Source organism: Ailuropoda melanoleuca, chromosome 4 (assembly GCF_002007445.2).
Source record: "Ailuropoda melanoleuca isolate Jingjing chromosome 4, ASM200744v2, whole genome shotgun sequence".
Lineage (NCBI taxonomy): Eukaryota > Metazoa > Chordata > Mammalia > Carnivora > Ursidae > Ailuropoda > Ailuropoda melanoleuca.
This window is the reverse complement of record NC_048221.1, coordinates 3,531,814-3,553,682: the sequence shown is the minus strand read 5'-3', so window position 1 is coordinate 3,553,682 and position 21,869 is coordinate 3,531,814. Positions and strand designations below refer to the sequence as shown.

The 21,869-nt window shown below is 49.7% G+C and overlaps 1 protein-coding gene across 3 annotated transcripts in view; it reads right to left on the bottom strand.

The window, feature by feature from the left end:
- LOC100464284 (lysine-specific demethylase 4B) overlaps positions 1-21,869 on the bottom strand; it is a 104,182-nt gene extending 82,313 nt beyond the window's left edge. Inside the window, exons 1-2 of one of the 3 annotated variants that reach the window (XM_034657575.1) lie at positions 20,743-21,869; positions 20,088-20,292 (exon numbers count right to left, since the gene is read on the bottom strand). The gene's annotated coding sequence lies outside the window, so the exon portion shown is untranslated. Of the gene's footprint in view, positions 1-20,087; positions 20,378-20,742 lie in introns of those variants that run through there. The other 2 variants (XM_034657576.1, XM_034657574.1) reach the window with 2 other exon arrangements.

Genomic DNA, 21,869 nt, shown 5'->3' with positions numbered 1-21,869 from the left:
CCCCTGCTTGTGTTCCCTCTCTCGCTGGCTCTATCTCTGTCAAATAAATAAATAAAATCTTTTTTAAAAATAAATAAATAAATAAATAAATAAATGCATTACAGGTTCCCGGACGGGGCTCTGGAGCAGAAAAGGGACATGCGTGTGACAAGGAGGGAAATGCAAAGAAAGGCTAAATACTATTCCTCCGTGCTCCTTGCTTACTTTGGGTCATTCTTCTCCAGTTATGTTAGATGCTAACATTAGGGAGGGGGCCGAAAAGCACCCAAGAACCCAAGAACTCTCTGTGCTGTCTTTGTAACTTTTCAATAAGTCTAAAATTATTTCAAAATAAAAACTCAAAAAAAAGAAAAAGAAAAAGCCAGCCTTTACCTCTGTCCTCTGAAGCTCACTGCACAGCAGGTTTTAGCTGGAAGAGGAGAGTGGCTGTAAAAAGATCCAAACTGATAAGAAAAGAAAAAGCAAGCTGACACCACACTACCATCCAGTTTCAGGACCTGATAAAGACCCAACCTGGGGAACACAAGTTTCAGATCCTTCCTGTTTGAAAGAGATGAAAAAGTGACATGTTTCCTCAATCTTTCCATATTGGCGAAGAACTCTTATTTACAAACACCTCACCAAACCCCCATATCCTTATGGACGCTGAAATCCCACTGTGGAAGTCGGGAGGGCTCAGCCAGGGAAGTCGCGGGCATCCCAGGCTGTCTAATCCCAACTGAGAAGGGTCTGGTCTCATTCATGGAAATGTAAGCACCACGTCCTTTTCCTTAACTCCCACCCCGAGACCAGATATAACTCAGGATGACAAAACCACAGTAAACAGGGCAGTGTGCTACCGCCATAAAGACGGACACAGAAATTAGTGCAAGAGAGTTGACAGTCCAGAAATAAACCCACACTTGTGAAGCCAAGTGATTTTCAAAAAGGCTGCCAAGACCATTCAAATGGGGAAGGAACGGTCTTTTCAACAGCCAGATACCCACGTGAAAAAGAATGAAGCTGGATCCCTACTTCACAGCACATGCCAAGTTAACTCAAAACCATCACATACCTAATCGCAGGAGCTAAAACCATAAAACTCTCAGAGAACATAACACATGAATTAACCTTTGTGACCGTGGGTTAGGCCATGGTTTCTAGATACTACACCAACAGCACAAGCAACAAAAGAAAAAACAGGTAAGGGACACCTGGGGGGCTCAGTCGGTTAAGCGACTGCCTCTGGCTCAGGTCATGATCTCAGGGTCCTGAGATCCAGCCCCGCATGGGGCTCCTTGCTCAGCAGGGAGCCTGCTTCTCCCTCTGCCTGCTGTTCCCCCTGCTTGTGCTCTCTTGCACTCTCTCTCTGACAATAAAATCTTAAAAGAAAAAGAAAAAACAGATAAATTAGACTTTGCGCTTCAAAGGACATAATCAAGAAAGGGAAGACGACCCACGGAATGGGTGAAGGTATCTGCAGATCATCTATCCCACCAGGGACTTGTATCCAGAATATATAAAGAACTCTAAAGGATCAACAACAGAAAGACCACCTAATCTGCACACAGATGAAAGGTCTGAATGAACATTTCTCCAAAGAAGAGAAACAGCCAACCGACACATGAGAAGATGCGCAACGTCACAGCGACAGAGCAAGCGAGGAAAAAGGGGCCAAAACTCCAGAGAAAGTGAGGACAGGGCAGCTGGGGCCTGTTACTGAGGTGGCAGAGCCTTACCGCTGTGAGGATGACGCTTTTCACGGCATGTCCTCCTACGTCCTCTCAGGCTTTACCCTGGAGAGCACGGCAGGCTCGGGGAGACAAGCCCAGGCTCCAGAGGCTTGGGCCCAGCTCCAGCCTTGTAACCAGGGCAAGTTCCTAACCTCTGGACCTCAGTTTCCACATCTGTAAAGTGGGGTCACCACGTTAACGCCGTACTCACAATCATGGGGGGCTAAGTAAGGCCACTGACAGAAGTGCCTGAAGGACTCCCAGGCACGCCGTAAGCCCTCCACAGTCGGCAGCTGCTCGGGGCCCAGTCACCTCAGTGGCTCCCGCAGGCAAAGGAGGCAGCTCTGAAGACACAGCGGGGGGGGGGGGGGGGAGGAGGGTGGTGCTCCCAGTGGCCATGCAGAATGTCTCTCTGTTTTAGAAACCCCCACCTGCTTCCAGCCAGCGGCCCTTCGGCCTTCGTGTTTGGGACACACAGCCCCCCGTCCACGCAGACTCCTCTACAGGACCTTCCTCCGCAGGGTCTGGAGTGCAAAAGGCTGCCAGTAACTTGGCACCTGGAGGAGGGGGGAGGGGGCGCGGGGTAAATAAAGACTTCGGAGGGAGCACCAGGACTGGGGACATCCCGGCTAGGTGTGAGTGAACCAGGAGACGCCTTGGAGGCGAGGTGCCCAGTTCTGCAGGACACACGGAGCACGCTTCACATACTGGAAAGGAAGGAGCGTGTAACCTGTCTTTCTCAACGGTGACCTCCTCCAGGCGGCTGGGGGCCACAGATCAAGGAGGGAGCGAGACAACAGTGGCATCTCACAGTACTGAATAAGGATGGGCTCTCAACTCACCGCACCAGGACAACTGGGCAACAATTTGGGAAAAGACAGTCGGACCCATACCTCACACCACCAGCAAGAATGAACGCCAGATGGGTGAGGGGTCTGCTTGGAAAGCATGTGACCATATGAGTACTGGAAAAAAACATGAATTCCCCTCCAACTCAGCATAGGAAAAGGCTTTCCAACTAGGACTCCAAATTCAGAAGCAATAAAAAAAGGAAGATCCATAAACTTGACTCTACCAAAAATTATTTTAAAACACACTTCTTCAGGGCAAAAAAAAACAAAAACCAACCAAAAAAAAAAAAAACCCACCATTAAAAAATCAAATTGCAGGGGCGCGTGCGTGGCTCAGTCGGTTAAGCATCTGACTCTTGATTTCGGCTCAGGTCATGATCTCAGGGTGGTGAGACTGAGCCCAGCGTCGGGCTCTGCACTCAGTGGAGAGTCGGCTTGAGATACTCTCTCCCTCTCCCCCTCTGGCCCTCCCTGTGCTCATGGTCTCTCTCTCTTTCAATCCCTCTCTCTAAAATAAAACAAACAAATCTTAAAAAAAAAAAAAATTCAAAATGCAACTGGGAAACTCAAAGAAAATATTTACAAACATACCACAAAGGGCTCATCTCCCTAATGTATATTAAAGTTTTAAAATTTGGGGGGGGGCGCCTGGGTGGCTCAGTCAGTTAAGCATCTACCCTTGGCTCAGGTCATGATCCCAGGGTCCTGGGATTGAATCCCGCATCTGGCTCCCTGCTCAGCGGAGAGCCTGCTTCTCCCTCTCCCTCTGCTGCTCCCCCTGCTTGTGCTCTCTGTCTGTGTCTCTCTGTCAAACAAACAAATAAAATCTTTCAAATAAAATAAATAAATAAATAAAGTGGGGGTGGTAGTGAGTAAATCCAATTGAAAAAAGGGTGAAAAGCATGAACCGGCAGTTCACAGAAAAGATACAAAAATGCCCCTTGACATATTAAATAGTGCTCAGCCTCACTCATCATTCCAGAAATGCTAATTAAGACTGAGACCCCACTTCTCGCACCTCTCAGACTGGCAGATCATTTGAAATAGATCAGCACATCCTGCTGGTGAGGCTGTGGGGACCAGACCTGTCATCCCACAGGGTCGACGGGAGTAAATCCATACCACCCTCTGGAAGGGAACTGGGCAGAAGCTGACAAAACACATTTACCCTTAACTTTTGACCCAGCAATCTCACTGCTAGAAATCCACCCTGAAGATACTCTTCCACGAATACAGAAGTACCTAATACACAAGGGCATTCGCAGCAGGACCATTTACAACTGCAAGACACTGTAAACAACCTAAATGCCCACATACAGCAGAGGCTGTTAACTGCTGTGCCTCACAGCGGACACCGTGCAGAAGGGGACATCTCCACGGCCAGGTGAGGTGGTTTCTGGGATGTGTCCTTCAGTGAAAAGAGTCAAGTTCAAGAGCGATTCCCACGATGCCACCCTTCATGTTCATGGGAAAAAAGTGGAGATATAAGAAAACATAAGCCAGGATAAGCCAGGGACTGGGAGATCATTACCTACAGGGACGAGGGAGGACACTTTTCTCCAGATGCCTTTCTGCACTTGGACTTGGAACCATGCTAATGTCCCACCTACTGAGTGAATGAGAGTTGATTGCGGGGGTGGGGGGAGGGGGGCATGGAATCTACAACAAATACAGAACAGAAACAAATAAAACCATATTTCAAGTAATAATAGAAGAACCACAGTAAAGAAGAAAAGGAAGAACTCAGGCCACTTTTAAACACAATTTTGGAACCATATGCTCTGGAAATAATGACACAACGAAGTATGAGCTGCTGCTCCACAGACTTCTTTTACGGCTGGTGATGAGGCGGCTTCTTGCTGACAGACAGGGAGGTATCAACAAGGAAGGGGGAAGACAGCAAGGAGCTTCTGTGGGAGACTGGGACCGGAAGTACCAGTGTGAACTCATGGGCACCACTGCGTACACACGGATGACCGGAAGCAGAAACGTCTTTGTGTATGTGTGTGATATCTACACACGTGGACATGGGAACGCTAAATAGACACATATACGTATTTATTCCCAGCTCTAGCCAATAAGAAGGCCTAGAAGCAAAGATACCCCAGTGGCAATGAGCACACTGAACACCCAGATCTTGGCTTCTGAACGCCATTGTCCACAAGAACCACCAAGGCTCCCTGGAGAAGTGGTCAAGCCCAGAGCAGGGGCAGGAGGGGTACAGGATGGGCCTGGAACACTCACCGGGTCCGAAAGTCAGGAAGCACCCAGGGGAATGGCGAGGACATGTCAAAAGACACAAGGAGCCAGCGTGATATGGGCTCGCCCTCTGGATAAATTTGGGACCACTGGAGCAAGCAAACACATAATGCTAGCGATGGATTATAACCTACTGAGTCAGGTAAGAATCCACGAGTCCACATGGATATAAACAAATGGGGAAGAAGAGACAGCTTGCTGGTTCTTACAGCAAAAAGCAAATTAACAAATGCAAAAGGGAGGGGCGCCTGGGTGGCCCAGTCAGTTAAGCATCTGCCTCGGCTCAGGTCATGATCCTAGAGTCCCAGGATCGAGTCCCACATCGGGCTCCCTGCTCAGCAGTGAGAGTCTGCTTCTCCCTCTCCCTCCGCCCCTCCCTGCCAGCTCGTGTTCTCTCTCTCACGTTCACTCTCTCAAATAAAAATGCAAAAGGAATGATGGAATCAGACAATCACCCTTTGGCCAGAATCAACAATCCTGTTAAAACCAACACTGGAGGGGCTCCTGGGTGGCTCAGATGGTTAAGCCTCTGCCTTCAGCTCAGGTCATGATCTCCGGATTCTGGGATCGAGCCCCATGTCAGGCTCCCAGCTCAGCTGGGAGTCTGCTTCTCCCTCTCCCTCTGCCTCTCCCCCTGTTTGTGCTCTGTCTCTCTCTCTCAAATGAATGAATGAATGAACGAACCAACCAACCAACACTGGATGCTGGAGGAACAACAAGGTGTGCACGTGTCTCAGACTACCTCCCCACCAGAAACTTATTAATACAAATTGGACAATAGTCACTTTAGGGTAGAGAAACCTCCTTACCCAAGCAATGGAGGTTAATAAAACCAGACATGGAACAAACTGACACCGGAGGCCTCCGGATACTATGTACTAAGAAGGACGCCAAGGTCACTTCCAGCAGATTCCTGCCAAAAGTATGTAACGGTGTGAAACCATAAGACGAGCCCACACTGGGGGACACCCTGCAGAACCACCAGCCTGTCCTCTCCCAAACGTCGAAGTCACGAACTCCGAACACAGTCTCGGGCACTGCTCCAAATCCAGAGCAATGAGAGCAGCCAGGCAAGCGAGTATGATGTGTGACCCCAGGCTCTCTTTCGAGAGTTCTGAGAATTAACTTCCTGACTTGGGTAATGTGCTAAGAGAATCCCTTGTCTGGAAGAACTAAACACTGAAGTATTTAGAGGGAAAGGGGCACCTCTCTGAAACAGTTCAGGAAAAATGTGGAGAGAGAGAGGAAAGGAATAGAGCAGATGAGTAAACCGTTAACGCTCAAGCAACTGGTTGAAACGCATCCAGGAATTCTTTGTGTTATTCTCGCAACTTCTCTGTAAATCTGAAATCATGTCTCCAAAACCTTGAATTACAAACAATAAAAAGGAAGCCCTTGGATTGGAGAAATCAAAGTAGGAGGGACTGCTCAGACGAAAGGCCAGGAGTCCAGGATGCAGTGGGCATGGCTGCCAGCACCTGCTTCAGAGTGTCAGGGACAAGCTCTGGGTCTGCCAGCCCACCTCCATCTTCACTTGGGTCTGCCAGCCCACCTCCATCTTCACTTGGCTCCACAGGGTCAGCAAAGCAGCGTGAGCAAAGGCCACCTGGCCCCCTGGCCCACAGCCACAGGGAAGGGGCTGGTGCCACACAGAGAGAGGGGTTGATGCCAGCATCCTTGGGAGCCCCCAACCAAGCTCCCTGCAAAGCCAGGGGCCTGGCAGATGCTCGAAACACCTGCCCATTCTTTATTCATATGTACAGGTTTTAGATGTTCCACAACTCACCATTTAAAACCATAATCAGTAACAAACTGATCTTCCTATGTCTCTGCCCATGTGCCCTATAATTGTGCGCAGGCGCTGGGTGGGGCCAGGGCTGGACAGCGCAGAGGTATACGAGTTACATGCCCAGAGAGGAACCGCTGCTCTCTCGTGGCCCCGGTGAGTCTGCACAGGTTCACTGGCCTCTCTGAAAGCTACCCTCCCTCTGGAGTCTGCTCTGGGCACGGTCAACCCACGTGTGGGCACGGCTCTAAACGCCTGGCATGTCTGATCAGCCCCAACCCCAGGAAGCAGGCACTGTCATCACAGCCCATTTCACAGATGAGGAAACTGAGGCACGGGGTGGTGGAGTGACTTGTCTGAGACCACAGAGCTAGCAACGGGGCAGCCACACTCTGCATGGATCACCAGCCCACGCAGACCAGCAGGGAGACACGAGAAGACACAGAGCTCTCCTCCCACCCGCAGCTTCTAGACTGCAGTCTTTATGAACTCCGTAACAGTGCATGCAGGAAAACACAGGTCAATGTATCTATAATCTTGGGGGTTGCAGAGGAGACCTCTCCAAGGAGGTCACAAGACCAGGAGCTTTAAAGGAAAAGACAAATTTGGCAATAAACTTGAAAACATTCTATGTACCAACACATCAAAAATAAAGCTGAAAGATAAATGAGAAACTGAGAAAAAAACGTGTGACACAAAAGGGTGCTAACAGCCCTAATACAGGAAAGGATGTTATAAAACACTGCTTCGCAGCCAGAGACGATCTGGCCCCCAAGGGCACAATGGAAAACATCTAGAGACATCTATGTCTGTCACATGGGGGAGGGGGGCTCCTGACATCGTGGCCAGGGATGCTGGTCACCCCCACAGCACCTGGGACACCCCCAGAGAATGGCCTGGTTCAGGACATCAAATCACTTAAGAAATTCTAAGTCAAGAGAAAATATAAACACCCAGTTTAATGGGGGGCCATGGCTATGAACTGGCAATTCAAAAAAAAAAAAAAAGGCAACAAGGAGATGACAGAAACTGGGGCTGTCCCCTGTATGATGGGAGCCTCCAGCCACTGTGGGAGCATCAACCCCAACCACCTTCCTGGGGCAACCGAGCAATGTGCCTCAAGATACAAAAGATGTCCACACCAAGGGTCCACAGGTGAAGCTCACCTAAAAGAAACGGCCTCAAGGATGTTCACCACAGCATTGTTTAAGGAGAAAGAAATACACATAACCCGAAGAGAGAAGCATCCACGCCCCTACAAAAATGAAGACAGATGCAGTCAATAACCAGGAAAGCCTTGGCCAAGACGCCAGGGATGGTTATCTCTGGGGGGTGGGGTCTGGGGACATTTGTAATTCACACAGACTTCTGTCCTCAGTGTTAATACTCATACTGACTTTTATAAAAATAGAGCCCACCTCGAGAGCCATGCCTGACACCCAGAGGTCCTGTCCCTCCAGCAGCCTAACTGCCTGCTCCATGGTGTAGACAAAAACCAATGTCAGGGGAAAGAGGCAAAGTGTCCTGGGATTAAGCCATCACCAAAATGTTACCCACTCTTTATCTAATTCAAATTTAAAATACCTAGCCAAGGGCGCCTGGGTGGCGCAGTCCTTAAGTGTCTGCCTTCAGCTCAGGGCGTGATCCCGGCGTTATGGGATCGAGCCCCACATCAGGCTCCTCCGCTATGAGCCTGCTTCTTCCTCTCCCAGTCCCCTGCTTGTGTTCCCTCTCTCGCTGGCTGTCTCTATCTCTGTCAAATAAATAAATAAAATCTTTAAAAAAAAAAAAACCTAGCCAAACTGGAGGCCTCATACACTGCTGGTGGGATTGCAAAAACGGTACAGCCACGCTGGAAAACAATCTGGCAGTTTCTTCAAGTGTGAAACATGGAGTCTCCCTGTGACCGGCAACTCCGCTCCGACATACCCACCGAAGAGAAATGGAAACAAGCGTGCACACAAAAGCCAGCCCAGCTTGGACCCTGAGCCCACGACGCTCAGGGAGGGAATCGGACACAGAAGGCCACACGGTGTGTGAGTCCACGTGTGTGACACGTCCAGAACAGGCTCCTCCACGGACAGAAAACAGCTGAGTGGTTGCCAGGGCTGGGGGAGGGGAGTGAGCAGGACTATTTGAAAGGTACAGGGTTCCCTGGCAGGTGGTGGAAAAGTCCTGAAAGCACACGGTGGTGATCAGTACACCACCCCGTAGACACACTAACGACCACAGACTCGTACACTCTAAAAGGATGAATGGATGGCATGGGAATTCTACTTAATAAAGCCGCTATTAAAAAAAGATACCCAGCCAGAAAATGTACGCATCAGAGCTCCCCAAAGATTGACTACCACTTCGATGCTGTTTTGAAGCTTCGACTGAATGTATCCAGAGCACCATGGCCACCCGCGTCGTCCGCCCCTGACCCTGCCGCACAGGCTGCCCTCCGAGGCTCTCACAAAAGGGGTCGGTTAACAAGCAGGTCACAACCCCCCACCTCTGCCGGCCTTTCCAGACTGGTCTCTAGGCTGAGTACCAGGCACGCCTTAAAGACCAAACACCTGCCAGCCTGCAAGTGGGCGTGACACGCTGACCCAGATTTGGAATCCTGGGCCAGGATCGAGAGCCACAAACCAGTCAGCTTAGATGGGGCAAGGGAGAAGAGGCCAACACCACAGGCGGGGTGATGACAGACAGTCGGGGCCTTCCCAGCCCGAGCCTGAGATGGGAGAGCCTCACAAATACTTTTGGGGGCAAAAGCCCTAAGAGGGCTCTGATGTGCTCATTTCACCGACTGTAAGGAGAAATGGGCAAAAGACAGGCACCACAGGCAGACCGCCACATCCACATCCTTGAAAAAACCACGCTCTTTCATTGATCAAGTGAACTTAATCCTGAGGGAGCCCAGTTCAAGTGGAATCAGCATAGATTTGTTTCAAATAATACTGAAAATTCTGATAAGATGTCGATGGTAAGACCTAGAACAGCCACTAGAAGATACTTCAAAAAATACAGTGGAAAAATCATTAAAGCAATTAAAACATTACACTAGACAATATGCACTTAATGCAAAAGGCGGCAGGAAAGGAGAGGAACCAAAGGCAGGAGACAGAAAACAAAAGGAAAATCACAGACATAAATTCAACTATATCAATAATGACATTAAACGTGGATGGAGGGGCGCCTGGGTGGCTCAGTCAGTTAAGCATCTGCCTTCGGCTCAGGTCATGATCCCAGGGTCCTGGGATTAGGCCCCGGGTCAGGCTCTCTGCTCAGTGGGGAGCCTACTTCTCTCTCTCCCGCTCCCCCTGCTTGTGCTTGCTCTATCAAATAATTAAATAAAATCTTCAAAAAAATAAATAAATAGGGGCGCCTGGGTGGCACAGCGGTTAAGCGCCTGCCTTTGGCTCAGGGCGTGATCCCGGCGTTATGGGATCGAGCCCCACATCAGGCTCCTCCGCTATGAGCCTGCTTCTTCCTCTCCCACTCCCCCTGCTTGTGTTCCCTCTCTCGCTGGCTGTCTCTATCTCTGTCAAATAAATAAATAAAATCTTAAAATAAATAAATAAAAGTTTTAAAAAATGTGGATAGATTAAACAGTCCAGTCAAAAGACAGAGACTGTCCAATGTGATCAGGAACAAGATGGGGATGTCTACACTCACCAAGGTTATTATTCAGCATACTACTGAAGCCCCAGACTCAGCGATCAAACAACAAGAAATAAAAGGATCTCAATCAGTACGGAAGAAGCAGAACTTTCACTATTTGCAGATGACATAATACTCTATATAGAAAACTCAAGGGCTCCTGGGTGGCTCATTGGTTAAGCATCTGCCTTTGGCTCAGGTCATGATCTCAGGGTTCTGCGATCGAGCCCTGTGTCAGGCTTCCTGCTCAGCAGGGAGTCTGCTGCTCCCTCTCCCTCTGCCCCTCTCCACCACTCATTCTCTCTCTCTCTCAAATAAATAAACTCTCTAAAAACAATTTTTTAAAAACTCAGAAGACTCCAGCAAAAAATTGCTAGAACTGATACACGAATTCAGTAAAAGTTGCAAGATACGAAATCAACGTATGGAAATCTGCTGCACTTCGATACACTAGCAATGAAGCAGTAGAAAGAGAAATTAAGGAGTCAATTCCATTTACAACTGCACCCAAAATAGTAAGATACCTAGGAATAAACCTAACAAAAGAAGTAAAATATCTGTACTCTGAGAACTACAGAACACCTCCGAAAGAGACTGAGGATGACACACACAAATGGAAAGACATCCCACACTCATGGGCTGGAAGGACTGTTCAAATGTCTACACCACCCTAAGCAATCTACACATTTAATGCAATCCCTATCAAAATACTACCAGCATTTTTCACAGGAACTAGAACAATCTTCAAATTGGTATGGAACCACAAAAGACCTCAAATAGCCAAAGCACCTTGAAAAAGCAAAGCAAAGCTGGTGGCATCACAATTCCAGACTTCAAATTATATTACAAAGCTGTAGTCATCAAAACAGTATGGTACTGGCACAAAAACAGAACATAGATCAGTGGAACAGAACAGAAAACCCAGAAAGGAACCTGCAACTACATGGTCAACTAATCTTCGACAAAGCAGGAAAGGCAGTCGGTTCAACAAACGGTGTTGGGAAAACTGGACAGCCACACGTGGAAGAATGAAACTGGACCACTTTGTTACACCACACACAAAAATAAACTCAAAATGGATGAAAGACCCCAATGTCAGTGACGCATGAAACCATAAAAATCCTAGAGGAGAACACAGGCAGTAACCTTGCTGACATTAGCCCTCCGGACACAGCACCTTCGGACTAGACACGTCTCCAAAGGCAAGGGAAGCAAAAGAAAAAATAAACTATTGGGATTTCAACAAAATAAAAAGCTTCGGGGCAACTGGGCAGCTCAGTGGGTTGAGCAACTGACTCTTGATTTCAGCTCAGGTCATGATCTCAGGGTCGTGAGATCAAGTCCCCTGTCAGACTCCCCACTCAGCAGGGGGTCTGCTTCTCTCCCTCCTCCCCTCCAGAGTGTATGTACACTCTATCAAAATAAATAAATAAAATCTTTTAAGAAAATAAATAATAAAAATAAATAAAATTAAAAGCTTCCGTGCAGCAAAGTTAGCAACCAACAAAAACTAAAAGGCAACCTACAGAATGGGAGAAGATATTCACAAATGATATATCCAATAAAGGGTTAGTATCCAAAATATATAAAGAACATATTAAACTCAACACCAAAAAATGAATAATCAGATTAAAAAATGGGCAGAAGACATGCATAGACATTTTTCCAAAGAAGACATACAGATGGCCAACAGACATATGAAAATAGATGCTTATCATCACTTATCATCAAGGAGACGCAAATCCAAACTACGATGAGATATCACCTCACTCTTGTCAGAACAGTTCAAATCAACAACACAAGAAACAACAGATGTTGGCGAGGATGTGGAAAAAGGGAAACCCTCTTACACTGTTGGTGGGAACGCAAACTGGTGCAGCCACTCTGGGAAGCCGCATGGAGGTGCCTCAATAAGTTAAAAATAGAACCAGATATTTACCCAAAGAATACAAAAATACTGATTTGAAGGGATACATGCACCCTGATGCTGATAGCATTATCAACAATAGCCAAACTATGGAAACAGCCCAAGTGTCTGTCCACTAATGAATGGATAAAAAAGATGTGTTATATATACACAATGGAATATTATTCAGCCACAAAAAAGAATGAAATCCTGCCATTTGCAACGACGTGGATGGAACCAGAGGGTATTATGCTAAGTGAAATAAGTCAGACAGAGAAAGACAAATACCATATGATTTCACTTGTACACGGAGTTTAAGAAACAAAACAAGTGAGCAAAGGGGAAAAAGAGAGAGACAAACCAAGAAACAGACTCTTAAGTACAGAGAACACACTGCTGGTCACCAGAGGGGAAGTGGGAGGGGGATGGGTAAAATAGGTGACGGGGATTAAAGGGTGCACTTGTTGTGATGAACACTGGGTGATGCATGGAAGTGTCGAATCACTAAATTCTAAACCTGAAACTAATATTACACTGTATGTTAACTAACAGGAATTTAAATAAAAACTTTTAAAAAACAGAGATTGTCAAAACTGGAAAAAACAAAACAAGACCCCACTATATGCTGTCTATAGGAGACACTCTTTAGATTCAAAGGTATAAGCAGGTTGCAAATAAAAGGATGGAAAAGGTAGAGCGTGCACACAGCAACTATAAGAAAACTGGAGCGGTTATACTGCTTTCACACAAAATCGCTTTTAAAAAAACGTTAAAGATGGACATTTTATAATGATAAAAGGACCAATCCCTCAGGAAGATAGAATGATTATAAACTTATATGTACCTAATAACAAGTCTCAAAACACATGAAACAAAAACTGATTGAAACGAAGGGAGGCACAGACAATTCAACAATAGCTGGAGACAGCAATACTCTACTTTCGACAATGGATAAAACAACCAGGCAGAAACAAGGAAAGAGAAGCCTTGAGCAACACTCCAAACCACCAGCCATCTGTAGAGAACCCCACTAAGAGCAGTAAAACAGACTTTCTTCTCAGTACATATGAAATGTTCTCTGAGACAGACCATATGTCAGACTGTAAAACAAGCCTCGTTTAAATTAACAAGAATTCAAATCATAGAAAGTAGGTTCTCTGACCACAATAAAAATTAGAAATCAGGGGTGCCTGGGTGGCACAGCGGTTAAGCGTCTGCCTTCGGCTCAGGGCGTGATCCCAGCGTTATGGGATCGAGCCCCACATCAGGCTCTTCTGCTAGGAGCCTGCTTCTTCCTCTCCCACTCCCCCTGCTTGTGTTCCCTCTCTCGCTGGCTGTCTCTATCTCTGTCGAATAAATAAATAAAATCTTTTAAAAAAAATTAGAAATCAATAACAGAAAGAAATTTGGGGATTTACAAATATGTGGAAATTAAAAAAACATACTCTTCTCTTTTTTTAAGATTTATTTATTTGAGAGAGAAAGAGAGCAAGCACTCGCAGGAGAGAGAGAAGGCAAGAGTCAGGCAGACTCCCCACTGAGTGCGGAGCCCGATGTGGGGCTTGATCCTATGAACCTGAAACCAAGAGTCAGAGGCTTAACTGTGCCACCCAGGCATGCCACCCAAAAAAAAACATACTCTTAAATAACCAATGGGTAAAAGAAGAAATCACAGCAAAATCAGAAAACACTCTGAAGTGAGGGGCGCCTGGGTGGCTCAGTTGTTAAGCATCTGCCTTTGGCTCAAGTCATGATCCCAGGGTCCTGGGATCGAGCCCCTCATCGGGCTCCCTGCTGAGCAGGAAGCCTGCTTCTCCTTCTCCCACTCCCCCTGCTTGTGTTCCCTCTCTCGCTGTCTCTCTCTCTCTGTGTCAAATAAATAAATAAAATCTTAAAAAAAAACAAAACTTGGGGCGCCTGGATAGCACAGTCGTTAAGTGTCTGCCTTCAGCTCAGGGCGTGATCCCGGCGTTCTGGGATCAAGTCCCACATCGGGCTCCTCCGCTGGGAAGCCTGCTTCTTCCTCTCCCACTCCCCTGCTGTGTTCCCTCTCTCGCTGGCTGTCTCTCTGTCACAAAAATAAATAAAATCTTTAAAAAAAAAAAAAAAAAAAACAACTTTGAAGTGAATGTATATGAAGACACGCTAAAACAAAACTTATAGGACACAGGGAAGCCGTGCTTAGAGGGAAAGGCACAGCTGCCTACAGGAAAAGAAGCAAGCTCACAAATCAATAATCGAAACTTGTACCGTACACCGGAAGAAGAGCAATCTAAAACTACAGCAATCAATAAGAAGGAAATAATAAAGACCAGAGCAGAAATGAACAGAATAAGAGAAAAAAACTAAAGCAAGAGTCAGTTCCATGAAAAGATCAACCAAATTCACAGACCTTTAGGTAGACTGATCAAGCAAGAAAAGATTCAGGTTGCTAAAATCAGGAATGAAAGATGAGACACTACCACTACCAGTCACCTTACAGAAATACAAAGGATTATGAAATAACAGTGTCCTGGAGAGCTACTGAGCAACAAGCAGCAATGAGCTACTGATACAGGCAACAACCTGGATCCCCAAAGGCGACACATGATGCATGATTCCATCACATTCTCAAAATGACTAGATCATAGAGAAGAACAGATCAATGGTTGCAGGGACCTGGGGGCAGGAGTGGGGACTAAGTCCGAAGGGGAAGCACGAGCAAGCTCGTTCGTGTTGGCGGGACAGCTCTGTATCTTGGGTGTGAAGGGGTTACACAAATCTATGCAGCTGATGTCACAAGGACACACAAAATGTGAGCGCACGAGAAAACTGGTGGAATCCCAGTGAGGTCCGGGGTATATTATGCCAATGTCAATTTCCTAGTCTTGACAATGGACTGCGGTTATGTAAATTGTCACCACTGGGGGCAGATGGGTCAAGAGTACATGGGACCTCTTTGTACCATCTTTTTTAAGATTTTATTTATTTATTTGAGAGAGAAAACATAAGCAGGGGGAGGGGCAGAGGGAGAGGAAGAAGCAGACACCCTGCTGAGTACAGAGCCCAACGCCGGGGCTCGATTCCATGACCCTAAGATCGTGACCTGAGCCGAAGTCAGACACTTAACCAACTGAGCGACCCAGGAGACCCCATCTGTACCATTTTTGCAACTTCTTGGGAGTCTGTAACTCTTGAAAAATAAAAAGTTTTTAAAAATATTAAAAATATTTCACATGGATGGCAGGATGGAAGGGCAGATTGTCATATGAGTTGGTGGGCTGGGGCTGGGTGACAGGGACAAGCAGGTTCTTTATCCTAGTCTGTCTACCTCTGCATGTGTTCCAAGTCTCCATAATAAAAAGCTTGAAATATAAAATACATGGAAAAACACAGTAATAGCCACTAACAAGGGCCTTCTCCATCCAGACTTACAAACACCCTTCAAACCGTACCATCATCAAGTCTGCAGCCCCTTTTGCCTGATATGCTCCCTGAAACGATGCCCAAGTGTTTTCACAACACAGACCCTAAAGAGACACAGGGCAGTCTGAATGCCACCTTGAATAATGTATTCCAAGCAGCATGTGAGATTCGCCTAATACGCATGATCTCTAAAATGAGCTCTGCCCAGCGCCAGGCTCTCCCTTCCCATACAGAATTTCTCCTTCAGCCAAGGCGACAAGTCCTGCCAGGACTCACCCACCCCCAAGCCCTCATTCTAGAGCAGAAACCTGAACTGCTCACGGGCAGGGAATTTTTGCAAAGCTTTCGGAGTCTGGCGTTCTGCAGGAGGTTTCTCCTTTTCAGAGTCCCCATCTCCAGGTGAAAATGATCTGCTCTCACACCAAGGTCTCAACTCTTTCTCAACAAGAAAATGTAGGGCACCTGCGTGGCTCAGGTGGTTGAGCATCTGCCTTTGGCTCCGGTCATGATCCTGGGGTCCTGGGATCGAGCCCGCATAGGGCTCCCCACTCAGCTGAGAGTCTGCTTCTCCCTCTTCCCCTGCTCTCTCACTCGCTCACTCTCTCAAATAAATAAAATCTTTTAAATTTATATATATATATATATATATATATAGGAGAGCAATAAAGGAAAGGAAGACTGGTTGACACAAGCAGCAGGGTGAGCTCACATGGCCCAGCCTTGCCCGGTCATCCTGGAAGAAGTGAGAACCAGCGCCCCCCAGTACCTTCCACTCTGGGCCCACTCTTAGAGCGCTGCGCCAATTGTTCCCCACAGACAATCTTCTCCAACGACAACAACAATCCTCCCAGGTAGGTCCCCTTATGTTACCTATCACCAATAAGGAAGATGAGGCCCAGAGAGGTTAAGTAACTTGCCCAAGGTCACACAGTTCAGAGGAAGGGTGGAGCCGGGGCTTCAAACCAGCTGTTCCAACCTGGGAGTCAGCACTAATTCCTCTTTCCCACACATCCAATCTACTCAGGAGGCCTTGCTGGTCTGCTGCCTCCAAAATCCCCCCAAGTCCAGCCCCTCCTTGCCCCGAGACCAGACCACCTTCTTCAGAGCCACTGCCACGGCTCACCTGGATGACCGCTGGAGTTCCCTCCCTGTTTTTACTCCTGACAGCCACCAGAGGGGTTTCTGAAAACATATAAATCTGATTTCATCATCACCTCCCCAGGCTTCTCCCTGCCCTTAATGGGGTCTGGCTTACCGGAGCCTAAGTGGCAGAGCCACTCACTCCGCCTGGCCTCTCTGAACCTCAGGGCCTACCGCCCTCCTGCCAGCTCATGTTCCAGCTACATGGGACTCCTTCCAATCCTAAAACATGCCAAGCTCATTTCCGCCTCAGGACCTTTGCACGTACTATTTGTTCTTCCACTTGGAACTTCTTGTTCCAGATCTCCTCAAGGTTGGCACCTCCTAGTCTTTCAGATCTCTGCCCACATGTCACCTCCTTGGAGCGGATTCTTGTCCACCCAGTTAAAGCAGCATCACCCCTTGTACCTCCCAGTCAAATCACTCCCTCGCTTCAGCACCAGGAACCATGGCCTCCTTGCAGGCTACTTAGCACCCAGCCTGGCACAGTAAGCATGGAGGTGTCCGGCAGGCCATCAGGGCTGCGCTGTGCCTTTGCTGTCTTCTACAGAGCTGGGGCTGGGAAGCCAGCCAGTGGTAAGCACCGAAGCACCTACTGGCCGGCCAGGGATGAGGGCGCCCCGCCGAGCACTTCTTAATGTACCTCGCTTGCCCCGTTTACATCTAGCAAGGAGAGCATGGGAGGGTGCCGAGGCCCAGAGAGGCGGCGGCATGAGCCCCGGGTCAGTGGCACAGCAGGTTTGGGAACTGGGGTCCCAGTCTCAGCACTGGCTCTAGACCCCAACCAAGTCTTGAGGACGAGAGGCTGGTCTCCCCCAAAATCCCCCAGTGAGGTCTTCCTGAGCCTGTGGACTGCTAGGGAGTCCTGTCCCCAGGGGGCAGCTATGGAACCCCCGCCCAGGCCCCTCTCCAGGTCCCACAGCCACCACTGCTCCAGGCCAGCCTCACGCGGGAGCCAACAAGGGGGGCGTGCACCTCAGGGTGCAAGGTCACCATTTAGGGGAACAATCAGAGCTGGGGAGGCTCTCTCTTATGTCGTGGGGCTGTTCAATGCCCAGCATGGAAATCCCAAACGCAGACACACGGAGGCAAAGGGCCGAGGGTTCCAGTGGTTTCCAGAGAGCCCCCGCCAGGCCCTCCTCCACGGGCCCAGTCCGAGTCCTCAGGGACAGCTCTGGCCTGGGGGCTGGATGCTCTCACTGGCCCAGAGGAGCACGGGGCTCTCTCAGGCCCAGTTCACCCGAGCAGCAGGGGCGCCTCAAGCAGCCCTGCCCTTTGGAGCACCCGCCATGACCTCCCCTCTCCGCAGGGCTCGGGGCCAGGCCCGCGCCCAAGCCCTCCACCCATCCTGACCGCGCTGAGCTCCAGGCCTCCCGGGCACCCAGCCTACGTAACAGGACCCTGACTGTCGCTCACAGGGCCATGTAGCCAGTCCCCACCAGGGACCCCGGCCTCCCCAACTCCCGCCTCAGCCATCAGGGCAAGTAGGACGTCCTATCAGCCCCAAACTGACCGCCGGACCCCAGGAGCACAGAGGGACCCTCACAAAGTCCTCCCGGCTGCACACACACCAGATGCTCGCAGGGACCACAGAAGGTAGTTTTGGTTTTGTCTCAAAGGCACTGCTGAGTTTTCTACCACGAAGATGAGTTACGTTTGTAATAAAGACCCGTCCAGCAGGCTTGTTAGGAAAACAGCCATGTGACTCGGCCGACCCCAAAGTTCCCAGGCCTTCTTTTGGTTAAAGGCCAAGTTAATTAATATAGGGAAACCTGGGGCTTCAAGGAGCAGGTGTTGGTACCCAGAGGCAGCAGCTCCTGGTGCCCAGTGTCACAGGGGCCACATCAAGGACACCTGTGCCTGAGCCGTGGCGGCCAAGGGGCACAAAGCTGCACCAAGAGCTGTTCACACCCAAGGCCGGTCTGCAAAATCCACAGGCTCACACACAGGCCCGAGCAGCACCATTCGGCCCAGGACACCGGTTTTCCAGGCTGGTGGCTCCAAGTTCATTTTTATGGCAGCCCCAAGTTCACTGGAGGAGAAAATCCAATGAGGCGTGTGGAACAGGCCACAGGACTCCGAGTTCTGGCCTGGCTGCCTCCGGTCCAGCCTTCCCCGGGGAACAGCGCCCTTGCTTCCTGGTCCATAAATCCCCGGCCAAAACCTCCTACCTGCCCCATTAAAATAGAGAAGCTTCAGAGGGAAAAAAAAAAAAAACAACAAACTTATTTTCAAGGTGCCTTCTAATAACCTTGACTGTTTCTTAACTTCCTTCCCAGCATAAATATGGAACAGCGGTGTGAAAACCATGGGCGACTCTGGAATGGAAAGTGCTTTTAGAAACTTCATCTGCAATACCTTGATTCACGGGCAAGGAAAGACAGAAGTGCAGAGAAAAGCTGTTACTGTGGTCGACTGAAGGCTCACAAGGCTGGGCCCGTTGTTTTCTAGGGGGCCGTCCTGGGCACCGTGGGGGTCTCAGCGGCATCCCCCCCCCCAACTCATGGCAACCACAGATGTCACCAGGCAACCACCCAGCGTCCCCTGGGAGCAGAGCTGCCCTGGGGTAGGAGCTATCCCACAAGTGGATTTTCAGGTATGGACTCAGTTCATTTCACCCACCCCTGAAGCAGAGATCTTCGCCTTCGTCCCCATTTTGGAGGTAAGCACACAGACCGGGGAGGTGAGGCGCATGCGCTCAAGCCTCTGGCTGCTCATCCCACTCGGCGATCCTGCCTTGAGACCTCAGGCCATTAAGATCGTCTGCAGCTGCGGGATGCTATTTCCAAGCTACACTTCTGCACAAGCCTCTCTCCTGGGTTCTCCCACGGCCAAAGCAGCATTCCCAGTGCCTGCAAGGCCTTCCCGGAAGCAGCTTGAGCTCTAAGCTCACAGCTCCCCAGCACAGCCCGCATCCATGCCACACATGCCCTGCCCTGGGCTTAGCCACCAGGACTCCCTGGGCCTCAGCTGGGATGGGGTTCTAGGCTCCTGTCCAACATGAGAGGCAGCACCGCAGGGGTGCACAGGAAGGGTCGGGACAACGGCCATGGGGCCCAACACCCCAGAGTGAGAGGCACACCGCAGGCCGGGGGGCTCAGCTACTGCATCTCAAGAGCCCAGACTTTGGCTGTTTCCACTTCCCCACAGGACCCCATACAGGGCTCTCCAGGGCTCAGCCCCTGCCCTTCCGGAGGCAGGCTGTCCTGACCTCTGGGTCGGCCCACAGCCTCCTCCTCCTCCCCCAAATGCTGGCTTGATTTCTACCACCTCCCCGAAAGGCTCAGGGCCTCCCCTGGGCCCCCACAAAGAGCTCTCCCTTGGCCGCACCCCCCTGTAGTGGGTCAACGTCCTCCCCTCTCCCCCCTCAGCAGCCATACCCGGTTAATGTTGGCTCTGTCTCGTCTCTCCAGCTAGAGGCGGATAGCTCCAGAAATTCTCATGGACCAGGAAGGTGGGCAGGAACAGGAGGCCGAAGGAAGGAGCCAGTCTCCACTAAGCGCCAGGCACCTCCACGGCTAGCATCCCCAACCCCATCACGGTGCTCAGCTCATCCAGGGACTGAGGTCCCCGCAAAGAACCAGCCTGTGGGGGGCCAGCAGTAAGCGTGAGATACAGCCAGCATGCTGAAGACTCAGGACCAACAAAACAAAACAAAACACAAAGGAGTATAAAATAACTCAGTAACTATTTTTATAGCAATTACATGTTAAAACATTAATTTTGGGGGGCGCCTGGGTGGCACAGCGGTTAAGCGCCTGCCTTCGGCTCAGGGCGTGATCCTGGCGTTATGGGATCGAGCCCCACATCAGGCTCCTCCGCTATGAGCCTGCCTCTTCCTCACCCACTCCCCCTGCTTGTGTTCCCTCTCTCACTGACTGTCTCTATCTCTGTCGAATAAATAAATAAAATCTTTAAAAAAAAAAAAACACATTAATTTTGGTTATATTATGTTCAATAAAAATACATTAGTCAAATTAATTTCATCTGTTTCCTTTCACCTTCCAGTGTGGCTACTAGAAAAATGGCACTTACACAACAGGCTTGCTTGGCGGCTTTACTGGACGGCGTTGCCACAGGAAGGACGTTTTTTCATGTCTCACATCTAGGTCACTGAGTCTTTTGGAGTCAGTTTTTGTCTATGGCATGACGCAGGGGACCAACTTTGTCACGTGACATTCAGGGAGCGTTCATGTACCCACAGGGCACCCTCCCATGAGCTCGGGACACCCCGGCTCACGGGTATCCTCTGCCAGGGGACGGAAAGGCACAAGCACATGGGCATGCGTCACTGCCCCCACAGGGAAGGGGCCAGCCAGGCATGCAGGAAGGAGTGGGGCTGTCCAGCTGTGTGCTGCTGCGAACCCACGCCCCTTGAGGCCCTCACTCCTCCCTAGAGAGCCCAGATGCATTTCTAAACCGCCCGGAGGGCAAGGGGGCACCCACTTACCTCTTTCACTTGGTGGGGTAGGGGAATACCTGGCCAGGACCCATGGCCCACTTGCAACTCACGGGCTAGCGGGCTTCATGGGGCCCTGTAAGGGCTAAGGGGACACTTAGCACCCGGCCGCTGCCTTCTAAGAGACAAATCGCAACCCTGGTAAGGCTGGGGCCAGGCAGACCAGGAAAGGAAAGTGGCCCAAAGGAGGCTGCTCACTTTAAAAGCCGCTGGCCAGACTGCAGGGCAGAGGGGGGTAGCCTCAAAAAGGAGGGCGCAAGTAGGGCTCCTCCCAACCACATGAAGCTCTCAGGGAGGCCCACTCAGGCTTGGACAACAAACGGACAACCAGGCCAGCAGGAACCAGGACACCCATGATGGACTCTGGGCAGGGAGGCCCCAGGCCTACAGATCAGGAGGTGAACCTACAGGACACAGGAAATGGATAAGCCAGAGCCACAGGGGTCAGAAGGGTGTCTGCTCCACGGAACAGACACTTAGAGGCCCTGCTGTGCACTGAGAGGTCCCGCAGGGGACCCATGGGGCCAGCCCGGGCTGGAGCAAGAAGAGAGCAGACAGGTGAGGACTCACCACTGAATACAGGAGTCCAGAACTGGGCACACAAAGGGCAGCCTGAGCACCTCCTGCAGGTGAGCTGGGTCATCGTGCCTGACGTTCTAGCCCTCCCTCATCTTCAGAACCCATCCCCACACCCACAGGTCCA